A 5,693-nucleotide genomic window follows, 5' to 3' on the forward strand; every position below is an offset into this window, starting at 1 on the left:
TTTGATTTCACGACGATACTAACATCGAGGATTTCACGTTTGCCTTATGGAGGTCTGTCCTCCGTATTCTAGCTCCCAACGCCACTCGAAATGTTCGAGGAGGCGTAATATTCGAGAGGCGTACGAGCGATGGACACGGGCAAACGAGAAATCCGAGCCTATATTTTGGCCAGTCTTAATGACGTGTGGCCAAGAAGCATGAACCCATGGTCTAACCTTGCACATTTGTAATCAAGGAGGGCCTCCTTGTGGGGGATTTTTGGACAACTGTCTGAACAGCTCAAGCACGAGGCTCTAAAATACATCTTCAACTCCAAAATGAAGGAAGGCACCTCTATCTGTGAACATGTGCTTAATATGATGGTCCAATTCAATGTGGTGAAGATGAATGGGTCGAGTATCAATGAGGGTAGTCAGGTTAGCAGAGTTCTGCATTCATTGCTACAGAGCTTCCTGCATTTTGTTAGCAATGTAATTCTTAACAAAGTGAAATATACTCTTATAACTCTCCTCAACGAGTTGTAGACATACCAATCTTTACTGAAAAGTAAGGTGAGAAAAAGGACTGAGGCAAATGTTACTTCATCCTCTAGGATGTTCTATCGAGGTTCGACCTCAGGAACGAAGTTTGCACCTTCTACTTCTAACTCTGCAAAGGGAAAGAAGAAGAAGGGTGGTAAGGGGAAAGGGAAAGCGTCTGCTAACCCGCCACTTGTTGCCCCAAGGATATATCCGCCCCCAGTTGAAAAGGGAAAATGTTTCTACTACAATCAGGATAGATACTGGAAGAAGAATTGTTCTCACTGGCTGAAAGAAAGAAAGGCCGCCAAAGTTAAGGCCAAGGCAGACAAAGGTAAATATGATTTACTTGTTCTAGAAACATGTTTAGTGGAGAATGATGATTCGATCTGGATATTTGATTCAGGTGCCACTAATCACATTTGTTCTTCTTTTTAGGACATTAGATCCTGACGATAGCTAGAGGCTAGTGAAATGACGATGCGAGTAGGCACCAGGCACGTCATCTCAACTGTGGCAGTGGGAGGCATCCAGTTATCTTTATAGAATAGGTTTCTAGTTTTAAGAGATGTGTATGTAGTTCTTGAACTTAAGAGGAACCTCATTTCTGTAAAGTGTCTGTTACAATGTAAATATACGCTTTCTTTTAATGTGGATAAAGTATTTATTCATAAAGATGGTGTTGAAATTTGTACAGCTTATCTGGAAAGTAACTTGTATGTGCTAAGACTGTTAGCCTTAAGTTCCCTCCATAACACAAAGTTGTTTAAATCTGCCGTAATTTGATAACGGGCAGAAATGCACGTTATTACAACGCAAAGATATAAAACAATGTGGGAATGCGACGATAAGAATATTCAAAATCGTGTCCAAAAGCATTAAGTTGAGAATATTGCGATCGCATGCGCCCATCGCATTAAAGCAGCTAATTTTCTTATTTTGTACAGGAAAAGGCGTTGGCGCAAAGCAAATTGCGATTGAAGGAATTTGGTGCCCGAGCACATTAGAAGATTTCGACCGCAAAGTTATGCAATAATATGCGCCCGCGAAAATCTGCTTAAGAAGGTGGCCGCATAAAGACGACGCATCAAGGTGAAAGCTTAATAAATCATGATGGGACAGAAAGCTGATGATGGTCGAATCCGAATTTAGTCGATAAGTCGTTAACGACACACTGTAGCAAGTACATTCATCTTTTTGGTGACCATTAATCGGCATATCAAACAGAGATTTAATGACTTCCATCATTGCAATCATTTGAAAGAAAAGCTCTTCACCCTGAAGCTCTATAAAACCGAAGGCCACCTTCGTTAAGAGGGTTCAGAATTTTGGGTTCCAATTTCCAGTCGTTCCCGTTCGCCATATACATAGAAGATAAATCATAGATAGCCGTAGTCTATAATTCTTACACTTAGAAGGCGGAGGCGAGTGAAGAGAGAAGACGCCGAAGGATCATTCCTGGTTAGCTCGAGAGACCGCTGGGAAGTGCTGCAAATGGAGAGAGGGCAGACTCTTACGAAAGCAAGAACATTCTTTTGGACAAAGTAGAGTAAAACACAGTGTAAAAGCCTTGGGAAACAAGACATTGCTACCGGGCTTCTTATCCCTATCTTCCATTGTTGTTTTGTATTCTAACTTATCTATAAAATGGAATTTTCATCTCTACATTTGTTCAATCTCTTCACATTGTGCATGAGTAACTAAATTTCTGAATGGGTTGAGAAGCATTTAGCTAGCATGACCTAAGATCTTCACTTTATGCGATCATCTTATCTTATGTATGCATCCATCACCCTTTAGAGATACTTGAGAGAGTAGTCTAAAGAAAGAACCTAGACTTGAGAGAGTCAGGTTATAATCTAGGCTTGAGAGAGTCAGATTAGAAACGCATAAGCAAGAGATAGAGACTTAGAAATAAGCTCTGTTTGCTATCATGCATTGCATGCACACTAGAAATAGGATATGATAGTATGCGGTCGCCTTGGGTATGTGTGTATCATTCATCATCACATAGACAAGAATAGAGGCCTAGACATAAGTCCTATAGACATTATTGTATACATTGCATGCGTCCTAGGAATAGGAACTATGGCATTTGCATTGAGAGATGACATGTTGTATGTGTGTAGCATGATCGGATAACTTGAATGCAATCTTAGGAAGTGTTAGCTAAAACCCTTCTCAACCCATTCCCCGCATACTTATTGTAACTTTCGCTGTCATTAACTCTTCACTCAACTCCGCCGCATAGGATTTATACTCTAAACAAACATACCAACCAACTTATTATTTTTGTCACTGCAAAGGAATCAAAACTTACCATCGTCCCTGTGTTCTGTTGACTTTTTGGCCCTTAATCTCAAATTAATTAATTTTAATTAATTAATTAATCAATGTTTTGATGATAACAAACTCAATTTTTAATTACTGAAAATCTTAGTGTTTTAATATGTCCATAGCGTAGAGCTCGGAACGACGATTCCAACCACCTGAATCACTCAAATCGGAGCTAAAAACGAAGCGATATGACCGAAAACAAGTCTATAAAAAAAATATCGTGGTGGATGACGTGGCATAACCAAGACCATTTGCATGTAGACACTGTGGCAACATATTGTTGAAGTGGCTGGATCATTAAGAGATTAACATTATGATGGACTTTTGATTTTTTGGATTGATTTAAAATTTAAAAAAAATTGAAATTAAAAAGAAATTTAAAAGAAAAATAAATTTAATATAATTTTATGTTTGTGTCTTAACCATAGTTTTTTTACACATGGTATGTTTTTTTAATTTTTAGATTGACTTTAAAGAGAATGAATTTAAAAAGAAAATGAATTAAAAGGAAAATTAATTTTAATATTAGTTTATGTTTGTGTCTAACGGCTAGTTTTTAACACACATGCGTATTTTTTTTATTTTTTGGATTTATTTTAAAAAGAAAATGAATTTCAAAAGAAAAATGAATTTAATATTATATTTTGTTTGTATCTAATGACTTAGTTTAGTTTAAAAAATCTCCACTATTGATTTTTCTTTTCCAAAAATCCAATGGTCCAAATTTAATTGTGGTTTCTAAAATTTTTTCCAATCTCTATATAAAACCATCTTCCTCTCCAATTTTAAACCAACAAAATTTTACATTTCATAATCCTCCAAAACTCAAAAGTTCCATTGTTGCCCTCTCTAAGTTCCCAATTTTTCTTTTCATCTTATTCTTGAGAGAGTGTTATTGTATTGTGAGGATAAACTTGTTGAGTTCTTAAACTTATAAATCCACTCTAGTGAGAGTTGTATTGTGTTCTTCAAAAATTCCAACATTTGTAACGGTTTGATCCTAAACGATGGAAAGAATCGGGTTTGCTCTTGTACCCATAAAGGAGCGGTGGTGTAATGGTTGGGCTCTAATCCGTGGAAAGAGTCGGAAAGATTTTATTCAAATTCCCAAGAGGCGCTTAGGTCGAGTTTGACTGAACCACTATAAAAATTACAGTGTCTTCTTCTCGAACTCTTTCCTTTTTATTTTTTCAATTAATTTAAGCAATTTATTGTATGTTTTAGTTTGTTCTTATTTATTTGCTAAAATTTGATAGAATTAAATTATCACATTTTTTGTCATCTTATTTATTGCATAATTTGATTTTTTTTCTTATTATTTATAAAAAGTGTAGTAATTAGTTTAATTGGGTTAATTTAGGGAAAAAAAGTTTAATTAAACCCTATTCACCCCCCTCTAGGGTTGCCATATCGATCCAACAATTGGTATCAGAGCTAGGTTGCTCTTCTTGAAATATTTATTTCTTGATAAATTTAATTTTTTTTGAGCTATGGCAACTTTAGGTTTTATCCCTTTTACCGATAGTCAATCTATTATAAAACTTTCTTTCTTTAATGGTACTAATTATAGTTATTGGAAAAATAGAATGAGATTTTTCTTGCTTTCTATTGATTATGATTTATGGGATATTGTTGAGGAAGGTTTTAAAATTCCAACAAAAGATGTTGATGGTGTTAGCACTATAAAACCTAAGGAAGAATGGTCAATAAATGAAAAGAAAGCATGCTCTTTAAATGTCAAAGCTATTAATTGCTTATTTTGTGCTTTGAATGAAGTTGAGTATAATAGAGTATCTATATGCAAAACTGCTAAAGAGATATGGGATAAATTAGAAATTACTCATGAAGGATCTAGTCAAGTAAAAGAAACAAAGATTAACATGTTAGTTCATCAATATGAAATGTTTAAAATTGATGAAAATGAAGCTATTTCCGATATGTTTATTAGATTTACTAACATTGTCAATACTTTAGAAGAACTTGAGAAAAAGTACTCAAATCTTGAGAAGATAAATAAGCTATTGTGGTCTTTGCCTAAACAATGGGAGCCTAAAGTCACCGCCATTCAAGAGGCAAAAGATCTCAAATCTCTCTCCATTGATGAACTCATGGGCTCATTGTTGACGCATGAGATAAAGATCAAGAAAAATATGGAGGATGAGAAGAAAAAGAAAGAAAATAGTATAGAAATTCAAACAATTCAAGGATGGTATTTTCATAAGTCAAGAAAAATACACAAGGGATTTGCTCAAAAGAGTTCAAATTCAATGAAGGTAAAATTGCAAAAACTCCTATGAGCACATCTACTAAGCTTGACAAGATGAAAAGGTAAGTGTGTGGAAATAAAAAACTTATGAGAGTATGATTGGATCTTTACTTTATTTAACCGCTAGTAGACTCGATTTTGTTTAGTGTATGTCTTTGTGCTAGATTTCAATCTTGTCCTAAGGAATCACATTTACATGCCGTTAAAAGATTTTTTTAAATATTTGCTTGGTACTATTGATTTAGGCTTATGTATCCTAGAAATGTTGAATTTAATTTGGTAGGATATTCCGATGCGGATTTGTGGGTAGTTTACTTGACCGTAAGAGTACTAGTAGGACTTGTCAATTTCTTGGTAGTTCCTTAATTTCTTGGTTTAGTAAAAAAAAAAAATTTGTTGCCTTATCCACTACCGAAGTGGAATATATTGCAGTTGCTAGTTGTTGTGCTCAAATTCTTTGGATGAAATAAACTCCTTTGTGATTTTGGATTAAAGTTTGATAATGTGCCTATATTTTGTTATAATACTAGTGCTATTAATTTGACTAAATCCTATACATCATTCTAGAACT

This window comes from Benincasa hispida, chromosome 1 (assembly GCF_009727055.1).
Source record: "Benincasa hispida cultivar B227 chromosome 1, ASM972705v1, whole genome shotgun sequence".
NCBI lineage: Eukaryota > Viridiplantae > Streptophyta > Magnoliopsida > Cucurbitales > Cucurbitaceae > Benincasa > Benincasa hispida.